Consider the following 19746-nt stretch of genomic DNA (forward strand, 5'->3'; position numbering starts at 1 on the left):
GAGAATAAATTATAGGAGAATCATGTTCCTTACAATTCAAGGGAGGGATTAACACAGTCTCCCAAAAATTACTAATCTGAATTTAAATTCTACATTCAATTGGAGCAAGTTAAATTCAATGAAAAAGTTCTCTGCTTTTAAGAATGTCTGTTCTAGAGAGAAATAACATGGGCTTTCTAGACTTTGAATAGGTGCTTTAAACAAGGGTTCTCTTTATTAATTACTAAAAAATGCAATGACCACTATAGTTTTCATTCAGAGCAAAATTTAACAGGAAAATAATATGAATCTCAACAGACTGTTTGAGTTATCTGTCCCTTCTTTAATCTGAGAGATTACTCAACAAAACCAATGTTCATTCAACAACATTCATGAAATCTGTTGTGGATTACCAATATCATCAGTTAAACCTGTTTCAAATTTATTGCTTTCATTCAGGTTAAATAATAAAAGAGTCCATTTGTACCACCACATGTATATACATGAATTCAGCTTTCATCATTCTCTACAGGTTTAATCCCGTGATTTATGTTTTCCTACACAGTTTTGAGCAAATCTGCTGAAAAAATTTAGCCAGACTGATAGAAGAGTTAGACTGGATTACTGTGATGTGTGCCATGTTTAAAACCAGCCTGTTCTGTTTGGAGAAAAGGAAAAGTCAAGAATTTTAACACTGTAACCCTGCTTGAAGTTCTAATAATTTTAACGGCTTTAGCAAAGGAGAGCTGAGTAAGGTTGGGTGAGTTCAAAGACAATAATCTTTATTATTAGAAATACCTTAGAACAGCAAAGAAGCAAAGTTTCTTTTTTCTGCTTTTTCTTCAGTCACAGCAGGAAATAACACTGTTTAGATTAGAGTTTTCTGACGTTTAAACAGTTATGGCAGTGGCTACATGTTAATTTTTTAAAATTCACCTGCATATTGACTCTCTATCCATCTACCAATATTTAAAAAAAACAAACCCAAACACACATACAGAAAATTAAATGCAAAATGCTTCTCTTTTGTTTCATATCACAGATAAATTCTTTCATTTGAATTAAACTAAATTGAATTGAATGGCTGCACAACATAGCTGAGGGTTTTGCTAATGAGATACAAACCTTTTTGTCTTTAGGTTACTGGTTCAAATCCAGGCATGTCTAGAAACAGCTGAAAGCTTTTAACCACCTGATGGCTATGTGATACTTTAACATGAAATGAGTTTGTCAATCAAAACCCAACTTCAGGAAGTAAGTGTTCCCACCAGAAAAATAACCATCACACAACTAGAATTATTTGCAGTCTTCTGAAAGTTCAAAAATTAATGACTCTGCACCTTTTGAACTGATATTTTAGATTAAATGATTGATGTTGAAGTATGTAAAGAGTGAAATATGGAGAAGTTTACATTTGTGAACATAGCTTTCCCAGGTAAAAGAGGCTTAAATGACTTTCCTTCCTTAAACCTCCTGCCTCCTCTCTCATTAGCATCAGCTAGTGCAGCATGTTCTACAGTAATTTACACAACTCTGGGAGGGGGGAGAGGGGAGACATGATACACACAGAAATAAAGTCCTTTATCTGTCAGACGAAGAGAGAAAATATTTTAATTTCCACATTAACCAGCTTTTTAAGAAAAGTAAAGCTTCTGAAAGTTTTGAAGGAGTGTCAGTAACCTGTGACATCCTCCTACAATTCATGTAGTATTCTTTGCATGTAAATAATTCCTCACTTCCAAGAATAATTGATCATGCTTGAACAAAAATGTTTTTACTGAGTGATAGATACTGATCTTCACTTCCTCCTCCAATCAAAAGGCAGAACTTCAATTTAAACTAAATAAAAAAGATAATTTAAAAATTTTGCTTAACTGGATTTTTTATAATCTCATCAACTTTTTACATTGTAATATCATGAAGATGTGAGAAGATGAAACAATAAGAGAAGAATATGCTGTAGGAGCCAAGCCCAAACTCAAAGACCAAATTTAAAGGAAGTTCCCATCCTAGCACTGAAAAAAACCCAGATTACACTTCATGGTGCTGATTTTAAATTAAAGGAGGCTGAAGAATTTTGGCAGCTGAATCACTTTTTTTTCAGGTTGGGGACAAAGAGCTACAGTGAATGGAGTGACATCAGACTGGTGACCTGTCACTAGTGGGGTTCTGCAGGGCTCCATCCCTGGCCCTGTGCTCTTCAACATCTCAACAAATTACTTGGATACAGGAGTGGAAGGAACACTAAGATTGCCAATGACACTACACTGGGAGGAGCTGTCAACTCCCTCAAGGGCACAGTGGCCCTGCAGAGAGACCTTGACAAATTAGAGAGATGGGCAGCCACCAATTGTACGAAGTTTAACAAGGGCAAGTGCTGGATCCTGCACCTGGGATGGGGCAGCCTTGGATGTATGGACAGACTGGGGAATGAGATGCTGGAAAGCAGTGTCACAGAGAGGGACCTGGGGGTCCTGGTCGATGGCAAGTTGGGTCAGCAGTGCCCTGGCAGCCAGCAGGGCCAACCGTGTCCTGGGGACATCGGGCACAGCATCGCCAGCGGGGCAAGGGGGGGATTGAATAAACTTTAAATAATGTCACTGGCTGCTAACAAGTTGGAGTTGGGTTGTTTTGGAATTCCAAGGAGGATTTGAAAATCAATCATTTAACCATTCTCTTCCCTTTTTATTGCCATGTGATCTCAGACAAGGCATTCTCTTTTCAACGGCACCATTTACCTTGTAAAAACCAGTGCTTTTACAAATCCTAACACTACAATATTTATGTTTAAAAGCTCAAAGAAACAGTGATGCCATTTCTGTGAAAGAGAGAGAAGTAAAATCTAACTTGAGTTCTTATCAGACTGGAGCAAATTAGAGTAATTAACATTTTGAATAATCCTATTATCTTTAGAACTGCCCTGGTACTTATTAAGAATCAAACCCCTATTTCTGCTTCAATACTCTCTACTTCTTGTACACTTAGTGAAATTAATTTCATGGGGACAATCACAGTTCACATTAATGCACATAGTGAAGTGGCCTTTAAAATGGTGCAGAAAACATTTTCAAGGTTTCAAAACAATCCTGAATTTTATGATGTGGTGATTTATTTCTGAGGTAACAAATCCTGCAAAATTACAGAAGATGACTCACAGTGAATTTTCAGAAGATGTCTGAGTACAAACCATCCTCTACTCCTCTGAACTAATGCATGATTGGACCCTCTAACTTCAAAAATACATTTTGTTAAGTTTTCCAACAAGGATGTTCAGAGAGCCAATGATGACATTAATTTTAATTTTCATCTTGAATTCAGATTTTAGTTGCTTTTATGTCTTTTATGACATGTTGCTATCGGTCTGACTTTTTTTTTTTTTTAAATAAAACAGATTAGTTTGTTTAGCTTTCAACAAGCACACGGCTATAACAAAATCTTACTGGAAGTTAGTGGAAAATGTAGCCTTCAGAAAGAGACTGGGACGTGCTTTAGCACTTGTGCTATATTTCTCAGTATGTTTATATTGCACAGCCAGCTCAAGTGATTGGCGTCTACATCTGAACTCACAGCTTAGCTCAGCCTGAGTTTAAAGATTCCCACAGCAAGGTCTTTCTCTGTTATACATCCTTGCTATTTCCGCATATCCCAAGGGTGAAGCAAAGCAGTTTTTATGATAAAATGTTCTCAAATTCTTTCCCAACAAGAAAGTTCATTTCTACAGTAGGTGTCTTGCCCAAAAGATTTGCTGAACAGAGGCAGACTATCAGCACTCAGAAAACTGTCACTTGTTAAGTAACCACCCTCAATAAAATTCAGCTTGGTCTTTAACTTAAACCCTCCAGTTTTGCAATCAGTGATGCAAATTGCTGTGAATAGGGGCCTGACCACTTTGCACCATAGGAAAGGGGACAAACACAGTCGTGCTGGGGCTAAAACTGTAAAGATGACTGCAGAGACACGATGACATAATTAGGGAGAAATTGTGGGGAGTCTAAACAACAGCGATGGGTTCTGAAAAATCACTCAGTTGTACCAATAAACTGGCAGAACAAATCAGTTTAAATAAGCTGGAGAGGCAAAGCACAGCTGGAACGACCAATTGATTCATTGGGTCATGATGCACTCATTAGATCAACCTTGTTCCAGCTTTCCTCAGCTCTGCTTACTGAAGCTTGGAGACCTCCCTAGAACCATGCCCCAATTCACTAAGGCCTTTTCCAGTCATTCCTTTTTTCCTTCTGCTCAGTGGAAGAAAAGCATTTGCTTTATTAAAGGCTCTCTGTAGCGCTAAAGGGGATAAATATGTCTCCTAGACCCTAAAAGCAAGATTGAACTTTTCAGTGCAGTCATGAATAAGGCATAACATGTAATAGCAGTGTATTTTCCAAGACTGAAACTCTGGAAATAAAAGATCACAGGTTTCTGAAAGATTTGTTGCAGTTAAGGAGGGATCAGTTCAGGGATATTCTACACTCTGTGTTAAAAAGAGTGGTCACTTCTACCTGTATAATTAACATAGCAAGGCAACTTTTACATGGCTAAGACAAAAATAATCCCTCCTTTTCCTTTCCTTTGCTCCACAATAGCTACATTCTTGCAGTTATTCAGTTTTTTCTCCTTATCTGGCTTGCTAGCTGTCCTAATCAGCTATAGAACAGGGCTTATGTGGGGAAGGGAGAAGAGGGCTGCTACAAAGGCCAGGTTTGTCTGTCCTTCCTTCCTTCCTTCCTTCCTTCCTTCCTTCCTTCCTTCCTTCCTTCCTTCCTTCCTTCCTTCTTTCTACACAGTTACACATAAAGAAAAAATGGATGTGAGGAAATAGCCTGGCTCAATGTACAGCCTTTAGTTTGGACAGCTGGAACAAGTGAGTGAGCAGCATTAGCTTTTGTTCCCTTTCTTGGCTGATTAATCAGGACAAGAAGACATACAGAATAGGTGTAAAGGGATATGACAAGAATTTGGACATACTTTCCATTTTCCTAAGAACTGCAAAGATGGGAGTGAATGAAATTTAGAAATATGTTGATGCATTGTGCTCCCTTGCCTGCAACGCTTTGGAAGCTTTACTGACAAGTTGCAAAGTCTTCACTGGAATTCAGCAAGCTGTGATGAGAAGACCTTGCTTTCCAAATCTTAATGCTGAAATTCCATGCTTGAAAGAAAGACTGACAACAGACAGACAAAAAAAAAATTAATACACTGCTTCTTGTCAGTCCTTTGGGACTTTTGAATAGCAATTTGGCATTCTTTGCCATTTTAGTAAACTGAGAAGAAATATAGGTTTGAAAATTAAAAAAGGACTTGAAGCAAACTTGCCCTTGACAAATCTTTCATTATGGAAAATTCAAAATGTGGCTACTAATGTTAGCTAAAGATGCCTTGCTGACAAGTAGAACCATTTATTATCCATATTCTCTTAGCAGCACTTACTGAATAAGGTGTGTGCTAGTGGCAAGAATGTTTGATAACATTAGGAACAGCTGTGAACATCAATCTGCCACTGCTCCAGGACAGAGGAGCTTCTATTTCTAATAGTTGGCTCTACAATTCGTAGCACCTGTCTTGGGCTTCTCACTTATACTGACCCTTGAGTGGCCCACTTACTGAAAAAGGAAGGAATTCAACAGGACTCTTTCAGGAGTTAATGAAACTACCTACACTGATGCAACCACAATTTGGGTGGCATGAAGTAGCATAAAAAAGATAATTATATATTATCTTCAGCCTGGATGAAAGGATGTTTGCTAGTCTTTCTGAATTTCAGTCAATGAGTGTACACGCTTTTAATACATACGCGTTCGCTCACGCACTGTGGCTTATTGTGGTGAGTAGACAGACCACAAAAGTGAGGCACAAGGGCTGATGCAGCTCTCTTCAAGCAGTGAGAGTGCTGAGCCTTTGGCAAGAGTCACCATCTCTAAGGAGAGCAAAAGTTCTTTGCATTGCAGCTCCCCAGGGCCCAGCGTCTCCACCAGAGCAGGGCAGCTAAGGTTATGGATTGATGTTTAAAGGACACAGCAGTTATGTGGGAAAGGAGTTAGCACATAGACTGACTACCCAGCTCTGGGCCATCACTGGGTTTGGCTGGGGTTTGCCAGCAGATGTTAGGTTTTAAATATTTGACAGCACAGCCAGGGACACCTGTCTTGACGTCTCACCCTTCATTCACCCATTTAATGCAAAATTTGACCTTGTGTCCTGAATATGCCAGGAGAGACAGGCATAACCCTTTGCTTAATACAACCCTTCTCTGTAACCAGATGTTTTAATACAACCAACGCTATTTAAAACAACAAAAACATATCTCATTATTGTCTGAGGAGAAAAATGGGCCTCTGTATAGGACACATTTATATTCTGCAATAAAATTGGCACCTGGTATAGCAAAAAGGAGCTCAGTGTGCATGTTACACGACTTTACAGACTTCATGTGAATAATGAAAAAAGTATTAAGTGAAAGAAGCACTGAAGTTACCGCTGTTGATAATTTTTCAAGAGTACAGAATAATTTCTTGAGAAAACAAGAGGCACTATTCATTCCATTCTATCACTTGAGCTCTGCTCTCTTTTTTTTTTTTCCCCTGGAATTAGTTTGGAAAAATTCAAGGATCCCAGCTGTTTAATAATGACGTTGTTGTATTAATGCAAATCCCCCAGACTTTATGTCAACATTTAATTTTACAATAAGTATAAAAATAAGACTAGTAGCATCTGTAGTCCTCTGGGTTGTAGCTGGCAAATGATCTGAAACATCTCTCTCCCTCTTCCCTCCTGAACATCCTTGCTGCTTAGGAGGTAATAATAGTCATAAGGAAAATGTTAACATTCATGTGGTGTATTGAAAGAAGTTTATAGATATTGACAGTAATGCTCACGAAATAGATTATATCAAAACACCAAATATATTACCTTTACCCCAGTGGTAAGCTTTTGTAAACTGAAGTCAAATGTGTAATCGTTGAACCCTGCAAGGACGATAAAGGCATCATTGAAAGAACTTCAAGCTCTATGAATTTAGAGAAGAAACTGTTCCCACCAGCCATTTGCTCTTAATGAATTTTAAAGAAAAAAACTACTTATTTACTGAATGACACCTCAGAAAGAATTTATAAATTCTGAGCTGTTTGCATAAAGAATGCAGTATCTATAAATCCCTCTAAATTTTAGTGCTTTGAACCCCAAAAAAAGTAAAGAGAATTGGAATTGTCATAAAAACAGGTGCTTCAATCCTAAGAACCAAGTATCTCACAGAAGAAAACCAATGGGCTGTAAATATAATTGGGCAAAAATTACTCCAAAAAAACCAAACCAAAATAAAATAAAATAAAGTTATAGCAAGTATATGGAATTTTAAAGCATAGTAGAGCATTTAATAGAGAAAATTCTATTTAAAAATATTCTTCATGCAGTCCAATAGGAATTTCTCATAAGAATATTTTTGCTCAAAATACAATAGATGTTCCTCAAATGTCAACACATTGTTAGGCAGAGTATTAAAAAAAATTACTCCTAATTCTCAACCTTGAAAGACTAAAGCAACAGTAGTAGGACTGCCTACTTCAATACATGCAGAAAGCTAAAACCAGACATGCTGGAGTCAGTGAGAAGTACACTAGCAACCCCCTATGTAGTAGTATTAAAGAGAAAACACATCAAAACACTGGGATGGCTGGTAGCCACTGGCAGCCTTGATGAATCTCTTGCTTCACCACATCTGTGGGAACCTCCCTGGTAATGTTCAAATGGGTCAGGATTGTACTTCATGCATAAAAAGATGACCTCCACAGTATGTTTGAAAGGTCGCATCTCTTAGGCAGCTAAAGCCCAAGTGGGTGAGTAGGCTCTGGGAGGGACAGCAGGGATGTTTCTTTTGGCTTGGCCCCACGTGGATTCAGAATGTGTCACAAAGTCTTAGACTCAAAAGGAGGATACAAAAGACACATCTGTTGTTTCAACCTAAAGCCTGTAGCAATAGTTGTGCGCCATTTACACAGGTGCTTCAGGGGAAGAATCTGTCCTACAAACTTCTGTATGTCTCAAGCTAGCAAAGCCTTTTCTTGCACTCTCAGCTCAAAACATCAGCACTGAGCCTTACAAAAGACCTTTCTGTTTTTTTAGAAGAGCCAGCAATTTTTGCTGTTCACATTCAGGGATCCCTGTAAGGATTCTAATCCATGTGCATCTCCTTTCTGGCTTCCCCAGACACTCTACATCCACTCTGCAGACTCTGCCCTGTGCTGGGCTTCTTTTGTCTCTTTGCAACTTCATACATTCTCTTCCATGCTGCTGCCTCTGCCTCAAGCAGTCAACCCTTCTCCCCATTTCCCTAGTGCATCCAATGACCTCATACCCCTTCCATTAACTCCTCATTTTCTTCCTTAAGTTTTCTTATCCTCCCTTCCCATGTCTTATCATTGCTTAAGAGCAGCCAGTGGTACTGAAGCAATTAGGCCAACAGAAATCAAAGCAAAAAACATTTCCTGGAGAAACTTTTGTTTTCACACTTTTTTCCCCCCATAGAGCTATACATGTTTATAGTAGCTTTGCTTCAGATGTGATTTGTGCTGATTAGATTAGGTTGCAAGATGCCAAGGATAGAGGCCTTGGATTGACTTTTATATTTGAAATGCCAGTCATGTAAATATGTGTTATAAATGAAAGAATACTAAGACAATAATGCACACAGCAGTTGCATCTCTATCACATCCTTTGACTTGGAAATGCTGTGAAAGATTTTGAATGGGATTGTGTGTGAAAGGGTAAGTTTATCTTTCTAGTTCCATGTAGCTGCAGTCCCTGAGGAAGTCCTCAATACTAGTGAAAAGCTGAATAGTTTCTCTAAAACCTTAGGGATCCTCTATCAGCCATGCCACATGTATCCCTGTTTTGTAAGTCATCCTCTTTTTATATCATTCTCTACTCTGTCTTACTTGCAACTCCCATTGTATTAATTACATTTAGTTCAAGTATTCTCCTCTGTGATGAGAAAACTGTGTAACAGATATTTTGTGTAGAGATATATCAAAAGAAAGTGCATGGATGAGAGACTGGAGATATGTCTGGTTTTCAGCTGTGAGAATGCTTCAAATGAAGTGAAAACACTGTAGATTTTAGTGGGGCATTAATGATTTCCAAACAGCATCTTTAGCACTGGAACACTGATCCCATCACAGTTACTTTGGCACCTAACTAAGCCCTCACATAAGCTTGGGTCTAGAATGATAAACCTGATCTTGTTTATACCTTTAAGACACCACCAAAACACAAGGAAACAACTGAGTAACTCAACCGACTCTGGAAGAAGTGTGTAAGAACCCCAATCTGTTAAAAAAATAACTGACACTAACATCTGAGGGAAGCCTGGTAAACTTGAATGCAATATTCCAGCCTACTTGTGTAATTGTGGTCTTTTCAGTATTTATGACTTAGAAGAAAAATGCAGAAGGTAGTCAAAGCATGAGTGCACCTTTTAAAATGCAGACTTTACAGTTGATGCGAGACATGCAGAATTTGTTCTAGCTTTAAACAAGAGCTTATTTTGCAGATCATTTACAGCTGTGCAAGAAATCACAGTGCCATAATTTGCCCTGGACTGTGAATGCACTGGATCACACCACAAAGGAGCAGCGAGAGCAGCATTTTCTCTTGCACACCACAAAATTCAGTATCCATAGCCAGCAATCCCTGCAAGCCTGGTAAGGCTTGGAGGTTAGTACACCTGCCCCAGTTCTCAGCAATGCTCCCCAGAGCAGGTGCACAAAGTCTAGGGTTTAGAAAGTCTCCTCACACCTGCGCCTCTTAACTAATGACCCTTTTTGTTTTCTCCTTTTTTGATCTCCCGAGTGTGAGAGATGATGCTGACGCAGCAGACATGCAGGTGTGGCAGCCCCAAGGAGAGGATAGAGAGGGCATGTGCCTGTGTGTGTGCCTGCCAACAAACCATTGATTTTGTCCTTTATCTTTCTGCAGGTGACTTCTCAAGGGACTAACAAAAATACTTGCATTTTTAGAAGATTTTGATTTCACTGGAGCCTTACATACATCCACATTTCTTTGAGGCAGGAGGAACCAAGAGGCCCTTGAACCAATTCAGTTAATCCTGATCCTTGTACTTGAGAAAATACTTGGTTAAGCCTGATCCTAAATATTTTCTCAAGTACTCGCACACTATGATGTCCACGGGTGTCAGCTCAAACACTCTCAGATGAGCTGGATGTTATTTGGCCCAAGCCCTGAAGCTGTGGAAGAGCTGAGGAAGGCTATCCTGAGGGGTATGATAGCTCTCAAATCTTGGTCAATCAAGTGTGTGAGGCAGACAGTATATACAGTCTGTTTCATTTACTGCATACAAATAATCTTCTTTTGAATTTAGCTTTTATTCTGCTTATAACCCTTCTGTAAGTTAATCCTGATTTGTGGGTATGTTTTCTATTTTCAAGATTAATCTCGAGAAGTAGAAATAAACAGTTGTTCTCCCAAGTGTCATCCATAAACTCCTGAATTTCATTGTTTATTCATTATTCTGTCTGGGAGCCATGTAAAAATCCTTGTTGTTTGGTAAGGGAGCTAAAATACTTCACACAAAATACTGATGCATACCACATGATTAATAGTGTGTAATAAATATTTTTGTTTGCACAAATACCTGCATTTTTGACAAGAAACCCCGCACTACAAATAGGTAGAGTGAAAAAAAAAAACCCTGTTTGTATTTAATAGTAATAAACTCTCCTGATAATGTGGTTTGACTGGATACGGATTCTGAATTCAATTGGATGTTTATACTCACAAATTCAATGTTGTGTGATCAATGCATAAGATCCTATGGGCAGAATATGTCATATTTTAAATAATCTGAATGGATTAATTTTAAAGTCATTTGCCAATAACTTGTAATCAGTATATAATCTTTAATGATGACATTGCTGAACTTTGCCCATAAACCAATAAGTAGTTTAAGAGATACTTCTATTTAATAAATTAAACATTATCTGGATAAATACATGTCAGTACAGAAGCATTTGTGTCTCATATCTTTTCCTTGATTTAAACGGGTTCATTCAATATCAGCTAGGTAGTGAACTTTGAAGCAGAGTCCACTGTAATAATAGTAAAGTTTAATGATGCATAGCTTTGTGAGACTGACAAATTCCCAGCCAAAGTATTGATTCCTGGAGAATTTATGAAGCATAGGCTCTATTCTATGTCATTACGGTCCATTTTTGGCTGAAAGAATCATGTAAAATAGATTTTTAAATGAGTGGTAATAGCCAGACATAAAGAAGGTATTGATGTGTGTCATGAAGGGTGAAATAGCATGCCAGGTAAAGGCATATAACAAATTGCAAACAACAGTGCTGAAATTCCTGCAAATGTAAATTTGTTTTTAGTTTTAATCAAACCTTTGTTTCAGTAAATACAAATTTTGCCATGGAACTGAAAAAAACCCACCCTTTTAAAAAACATAATTATTTACAGTTCGATTTCATGCTTCACATTGGAATGTGTCTATAGAATGCATATCTTGCTTACAGACCTGTTAATCAATATGAATTGTGTACTACATTACAACACAACTACATCTGAGATTATTAGGGAAAAAATCAAATGCACATATTTCTGCTTACTTGAGCAATATGTGAAAATTAATAGCTTGAACCTGCACAGAACTGGCTGTTAAAAGACAGGATTCTTTTAAAAAAAGAAATAAAGGGGAAAAAAGTGAGTTTTAATAATACTATCTGAGGTATTTTCCAATAAGGTAAACCCAAATTGTGGCACAAACTTGAAATGGGAATAAAATCTGAAACTGCAAAGGAACTGACAAAAAGATGGGGAAAGAGAACTGTTGATTGGGTTACCGGGGCTTTAAAAGAAAGTAACACTGCATTTTAATTGCATTCCAAAAACCTCTTTTTGATCTAGCAAGAGGTCACCTAGGTCTAACAATGCAAGGGACCTTCATAGTCCAGACGTAAATATATCTCCCACACACCCAGAAGCGCCCTGAGAATTAGCTAAATCCTCCTCAGAGCAGCTGCTTTTCAACAATTCAGGAGTTTATCAGCCTAATAAAAAGAGTAGCTAGCAGGAAAAAAGGCTGACAGTCTCAATAGGCTCTTCTGTGCCCTAGTGGGGCTGAAGAACTCTTCAAGGTCTTAGTCAACACTGAACAGAGGGCTCTGAACTGGCACACATCTATCCCACAAACAAGCTGCAAAACCCAGAGAGGTCATTCTTTCCAGAAATGGTTTTCCCAGGCAGAATACAAGTCGATTCAAAGAAAGTACGTTGCATCCAGGTGCAAGGTTGGAACAAATAAACTTTCAGGCCCAGAGAAGCAGGGGAAAAAAGTTCCCACCTGTCATATAGTCTAATAGTAATACTATTTACTTCACTTCCAGTTCCAATCTTACTGTTTTTTTATTCCATATGTTCACTATGATTTCTAAAAGCAGAACTCATCTCTCAAACGCAGCATTTTTGTCTGAGGACTAAATTTCAGCTTATTTTTTTACAACAATTTCAAGAGACTGTCTGGGCATACTGAAAACACGTATGATAGCAATTCCACTGCCTTTTTTTTTTTTTTTTAATTTGTTATTGTTTTTTAAACTGTTTCCACAGGACATTTCACTTTAATTCCCATCTCCATGCCTTTTACCTGTGAAGACTTTTAAAATTGCTGTAATATAACAACTTTTATGTGTTAATGAGCAAACATATAGTATGTATAAGAGAACATAATTATTGTACCTGACTGCAACAAATCAACTTTACTAAAACAGAACTGTCCTTTTATCAACAACATTAACTGCTGAAAGGGGAAAATAAGTCTATTTAATGGCATATTAGATTCAGTAAATAAGCTATTCTACAATTACTGACTCACTTGATGACAGGTGTCCAAAGAACCACCTTTGATCACTGACAAGGCCCCACAAAATCATATGAACTATGATAAATACCTATAATTAACAGTATGAAGTTATTTCTGACCTACAGCAAACAGATGACATCATATTCAACAGAATTTTCAGTCTGTTTACTTACTGATCCATGTGTTTCATTTGGGCTTTAAGTTTTCTGGACTGATTTTCTAAACTTCATGCATGCATCTTCATGTATAAAAAGAAATTTATAGCGTAGCTTAATTTTAATGTATAATTACTGCAATTTGCACATGCAATTTTATTTTAACATTGCCTTTGTATTGTTACTGTCCAGTTTTTACATTTGGCCCCACTAAAAAAAACTAACCCTGCTGAACACTCAAATAGAAAGCATATTACTGAACTTCTTGTATATTCCCACATCTTTGCTGTCAGGATACATCCATAATAATTTTTTTGCTATAACTGAAAGATACTCTAGCTAGCAAAATAAAAACCTAGTCAATGTTCCTCACTTGCCCCAAATTTCACTACAAAAGTGCTCTGGGAATTTAACCTTTCCAGGCTAAGCTAAACTGAATTTAACAATTTAAATGCACACAAGTAGACAATACACAAGTAGTTAATACACATCAATAGTCTGTGGAAGTAAAACTCTATATGCCACTTATTTGAGTGTGTAAACTCTCAGTTATTTTCATGCAAACCCATCTTCACTGGAGTTATCATGGATTCACATTTCTGTAAATAATATAATTTAAAATCAGATTTTAACACACCAAAATTTTTTTGGGGGGTAGGAAAGAAACATTAGTGATAGACTTAAAAGTATTTATGGCTAGAATGAGTAAATTTCAAATTGAAGAAAACACACAACCTCTCTGACAATGAACTGCAGGCCCACCAGAAAGAGGGTGCATTGGAAAATACCCCTGATTGCACATGTAGGAAGTAAAGCAGAACCTACATCCACATAAACAGTCAAAAAAGCCCTCTATCTTGCTTTAGAGTATTGGTCAAATGAAACAGCTATTTAAGGATACCAATGTTGAAACCAAAAGTTCTTAAATATTCTTTGTCTTTATAAAGCTGTCACTTTAAAGATAGACTTCACCATTAACATCCGAAACGAAGTCTATTCCCCTGCAAGTTTCCATTGGTCTTTATTTTATATATGGACTTGAACAGAACAGAGCCCTGAATCACTGCAGAGATGTCAATCTTTCACTTTTACTTTGTGCTGAGCCAGACTTTTTTTGTCTGGACTGATGTAATGCAACCTTGAAACCCTCTCTGGTTGTCCATGGTCTTGTCACTCAGTAGCACCAAGCAAGCAGAGTAGTGTCAGAACACACTCGCTCATTGTTGTCACAGCTGGTGTTGCAAACGCAAGGCCTGAAAAAATGTTGCTTGGCTGGGTACTCCTCACTATAAAAAAAATTTTGTTGAGTATGTTGGGCCATTGATTTCATACATGTTGTGTTAGGTTTAGGAGAGAACAAAAATGACCTTCACTGAACAGAGCTGCTTTTAGCTGCGGCTACAAATCAAGGCCACTGAGCAAAAGTATAGTTCCTATAGCTGCCAAAGAGAGGAATACTGTGCATTTCACAGGCAAACAAAGACCTTTGTGAAGGAAGGTTTCTTTCCATCTGCACTCCAAAGTACACAATATGAGTTTTGGTAATTCTTCCACATAGAATTCTGTTTGATATATGTTTATTTCACATTACTTGAACCACCTTTAGTGGAAATAAGGTAAAATAATATTTCCCACAGGATATACTTTTACTCTCATGAATGGATATAAGCAAACTGCTTTCCAAAGGAACAGCAGGTCACAGCTTACCTAACACGATTCACCACAGAGGTTAAGAGGAATGATTGCTTTCTGCATGACCAGATTTCCCTGTTATTTGTCATATATACTGCTCTCATCAAACTGGAATGTGAGATCTTGATGTAGCTGTAATGGGATCTTCTTTGATTATGTAACTCAATAAAAACTATTGCTTAAGCAATAGACAGGAAGTACCACACCATACAGCTGACCATCATAGTTTAACAATGTTAAAATTATATACAACCACATCAAAAGACCAGCAAGTTCTGTTAGATGCTTTGAAAATGAAGACTTCCATAGAATTTTCAGAAAAAAGGATGGGAAGGTCCAATACAAGACATCTAGCCCTTTCTTTTTTTTTTTTTGCTAGTCAGTCATAAAGGTATGGCCTACAATCTCTGCCAAAAATAAGAAGTCATCCAAAGCAAAAGAGTAAATACATATAGTATTTCATAATACCATAATGCTAGTGCAGATTTAGTCTCCCTAGGAATGTATGCGAAACAAATTAACAAAATTGGTTTCAAATTTTTTTTTTGCATATTTTCTAAATTGTTTCAGTCAGGCTTGGTAATGATGATGAATATATCTTGTGTAACTTAAAAATATTCAAAAATATAGTACATTCTATATTTTATTGCAAATTCTCTGTATATCTAAGGTAAAGAATTAAAATAATAAACAATGAACTCTTCAGAAAAAAGATTCCAGTATGGATGTTCCATAAAGCTACACATTCAAAGCATGTATATATATGTACACATGCTTAGGCAATATATACAATAAAAAATATCTGGAATATTCACAACAAAAAGACTTAGAAGATTCACAAACTTTAAAGGAACTCTACAGTAAAAAATAAACTCTGACCACTATCATCTCTTTAAAAGTTATTTATGTGAAATAGAGCATTCTGTTTTTCTGACAAGTGGAAAACTTACACATGCAAGGTTCTCAACTTAGTTTCTTCATTTTCACTTTATTACAATTGCTAACTTCTCTTTTACTTATGAAGATATACTCCAGACATATCCCACTATATAATGAATATCAAGTACATTCCTTCACTGATATCTGTATCTATATGTCAATACAATGGCTTTGTAATGAATGTGTTTTAGGATGTGTGTGTGTTATGGGGGGCAATTATCTTGTCAAGCATAAGACATACTGAAGAGAAAAAGAGTGCAAATTGCACTCGATAGCCTTAAAAGCAGTATTCTGCTCATAACATGTTACACATACCCCTGGAAATGGGCCAAAATGAACTCTTCCCTGAGGTCTGCATTTTGTGCCTGATAAGGAATAATCAGTCTCATGTTGTATAAATGCAGGTGACAGCCTATGTGCTACATAATGCAGATATAAACCGAAGTGATGATACAAACCCCTCTATTAGATGTAGATTAATGTCACTAAACATTATTTTCCAAAGGTCATGGTCTCCAGTATGCTTCTGGTTTTGGCAAGGCTACATCATTGATAAAAAAGCTCCCACTCAAATATAGAAGACCTACTACTCGGCTTGACTTGTTATTTTTGCTTTCTGAAAGATAATGTTATGTCACTCTAACTGCAAATCTAAAGCATTCATATCTGTTAAAAGCCACTCAAAGATCTTTAGACTTTTAGCAAAAAAAAAGTGTATCTCAACAGTGCTTACACTGATAAAGTTTACTACGGACTGGAACAAGCTTTTCAAGTATCACACCAAGTATATCCACTCTGGAAAGGATGAGTTACATAAATCACCTCTCACTGCAAACACAAGATTTTTTGCACAGTCCTCCACCCATCATCATCACTCTATCAGATCCTCTGGCCCTGGACAAGGCTGTGACCATCCTTCCCCATATCAGTGATGATCTGGAGAAGAGGCAAGAAATGCATGTGTGCAATCACAGTGGTTAGCAGAACTGGAATACAAATCCCAGTGACCTCACCATTGCCCCGTATTTCTGTAACATCATAGCAAAAGATGTTGAAAGAGAGCGAAAAGAAGGCTGGTGAAATATGTTTGGGATGTTAATTGGATGTCCTCTGAAGCATAAGCAGTAGTGTGGTGAAAGGCATGAAAATTCCCATTTGCAGAAATATCCAGTAGGAACTAAAGAAACTGGCATCATGGCTAGTTGGAGGCAGGAGTTCACACCTCGAAACAGCAGTAATAAAAGTCTAAATCAAACCATTTCATCTATTAGGACTATGTTCTGCCACTGTGCAATGCATAGAACTGTTGAAGGTTCAGGGAATATTTTATAAAGAACATCAGTGTCAGAACATCAGTTCTTACTAGGCAAAAGAGTTCAACAATCTCATTAGAGAGCTACTGAATATTTATTTTTAAGTGTCCTACTGGTTTAGGAGGTAAAATATTAAGCAGTTTCTCTCACATTACAACAGAATATTTGCTTACTGTTCAAGAAAAACTAAAGATTTGAGTAATGATATTTCATATTCTTTTCTTAACAAGTCATAAACACGGATACTAGTTTCCTCTTGAAAAAGCATATATATTTAATATCTGGAAAAGCCAATTAAACAACTTCCAGAGTGTCTTTTTCACCAAATAGATCTTTAAGACTCCAAGGGCCTGATTCTCCCTTGATATGCCTTGTACAATTTCCCACTCCCTTTATATAAATTAATAAATGAGCAGCATGACTCTAGGTTGTGATGAATAGCTCTGCTCACCACCAAGTATCCTATTACATCATCTTTTGGACTATTTCTCATCTTGGCCATTTTGAATGGCAGGATTTTGGCAACTTGTCTTCTACTGAAATACAGAGCAAACACAACAGTGTCTTTCCAAGGGAATTTTTTTCTTCAGTTTTGTCAGATGCCATAACACCTCACAGTGCAAGACAGACTAAAGTCATGTCAATCTCTCAGTTATTCACTTCTAATCACACAACTTTATCTTGGTTCCCAGACTACAGCTGCCTGAGAAGCCAACACAGGGCTCCTGCTGTTCCTGTTCCTGCATGAGCAAAGCAAAACCAGTCCCTTATCTCCACTTAGGACACTGAATAGAAGCAGGGTCGGCACATGCTGGAGAGGAGGAATTTAATTTTTACATGCTTGCAAAATACTGCAGCAGTTTACCAGTCTAAGTGATGTATTTTTGATGCCTCCTTGTTCCTCATCCCTTGGAATTGTAAACTTTTTTGAGGTGGTTAAAATGCTTCCTTTAAGTCTGTACTTTGTACATGACTACAGTTGAGAGTTGTGATCTTACATTGACTAGATAAGAGTACTGCTGCCTCAGTTCAAGTCCAAGATAGGTAGTCTGATAATCCACAAACTCTTAAGTGGCAGTGAGCTCTCAGAATTTAATTCCAGAGATCAGTGCATCCAGGCAAAATGGGCTTATGAATCTCATCAAGGAAATATTCACAGTTACTGTTGGTTATCAGTGCTACTGCAAGTTTAATTGTTCTCAAGGCGTTCAGAGTTTCTGTGTGGATGACTTCTAATTGCTGTTGCATCAGAATGAATAAACAGTTCTTGGGCAAAGAACTATGATCCCAGACAGACAGATATTGCTGAACACTGCTCAAAGCAATCTGCATTGCACACCTGCATCTTTGGAGGGGTTTCATAGTTGTTTTATACTAAACACTATCAATAGCCCCCTCTTTCGATTCACGGGCAATAAACAGAGTATTTGAAATGACTGAAGTTTCTTTACTTGTTTCTTCACCTATCTGTCTACAGGTCTGATGTACTGTCTTTAGAAAATAACACTGATGGGAGTGGTTGATCAAGTTCATTATTTTTATAAGTGAATTTGAGCTTAACTCTGATGTTTTGCATGTGAGACCTGTTCTTACACTGATATTAAAGTAAAAATGAGGTTCTGGGGCCAGGCTGTTTTCTGGCTCTGTTTTACTTTTTAACATTTATTTTAAAATTGTTTAAAGTTTTCTCTTAACCATGTGAACTAGAAAAATATGAACTAGAAATCAAATAATGTCAAATGCATTATACTTACAGTTAACATTTTTTGTCAATATCATGGTGTAATGTGAACAATTGATTCAACAACATTTGTAAAAAGCAGAAATAAAAGCAAAGTGTTAGGAATTGCTGCTGTGAAACAGAAAATTTAATTTTTTTGAAGCTCTCTTACCCATTTCTTTTTTGTCTACTTGCCTTGCCCAGCTTTTTGATGAAAGAGTCACTTTTAAAGAAATACAAAGTTCAGACTTCCTATTCACAAGCAAGCTCCCTCTTCAGTTGTGACAGTCTTTCAAATCTGCATCTGGATTTAAACCTGGGGAAAATCCCATTTAGTCTCAAATTTAAATGAATCTACTAAAAGAATTTTAAAAGTACAACCTGAACTTGACAATTTAGAATTCTGGACCCTGGTTTTAGTCTTCTTCTGGAAAGGTTTTAATTCAAGGATGGATGTGAAGGTCCAGAAAAGAAGTTTAAAATTATTGATGGGTGTGGGACAGGGTGATACCCAAGAGGAAGGCTTCACAGTCTGCATTGGGAATTAGTCAGTCCAACCAAAGCCAAACAGACAATACAAACTCCACCTCAGTGACTAAGACTTGATAAATTCTGCTAGTGTTGAGGTTTCCATTGCAATTACATCTCCTCTTCAAATAAACAGTAAGATGCTCATTTAAAATAAATTAACCTGTTATTTCATCTAATGCATTTGAAACTGGAGTACTCACTCTCCCTGAGGAAGCAATTGTTGTTGCTTTCCTTGAGCAGTCTGTATTTCTTCAGTGATGGCAGAGAGAAATGTTCTGCCTGAAACATCCTGGCATAGTCTGTGCTGCTAAAGTAAAAGAAATGATAACCTAAAGGACAACTCCCTTTTTTTGCACCTATGAACAATTAAATGTACTGCTGGCTGCAATGCTATTGCTCCATTCCTCACAGAGCAGCACTACTTAATGCCTCCTGACAATTACAAAAACAAGTAAGTCAGGATCATCCTGAACTGAATTATGCTAACACACAGCTGAGGATAAATTTGGCCTTGATGAGTCTCTCTTTACTCAACAC

General features: G+C 37.3%; 1 protein-coding gene across 1 annotated transcript in view; it reads right to left on the reverse strand.

Annotated features, from left to right (window-relative positions):
• Window positions 1-19746, reverse strand: part of ADGRL2 (adhesion G protein-coupled receptor L2) — a 384704-nt gene that overhangs the window by 252173 nt on the left and 112785 nt on the right. The window lies entirely within an intron of this gene.

Source organism: Corvus hawaiiensis, chromosome 9, assembly GCF_020740725.1.
Source record: "Corvus hawaiiensis isolate bCorHaw1 chromosome 9, bCorHaw1.pri.cur, whole genome shotgun sequence".
In the NCBI taxonomy this organism is placed as follows: Eukaryota; Metazoa; Chordata; class Aves; order Passeriformes; family Corvidae; genus Corvus; species Corvus hawaiiensis.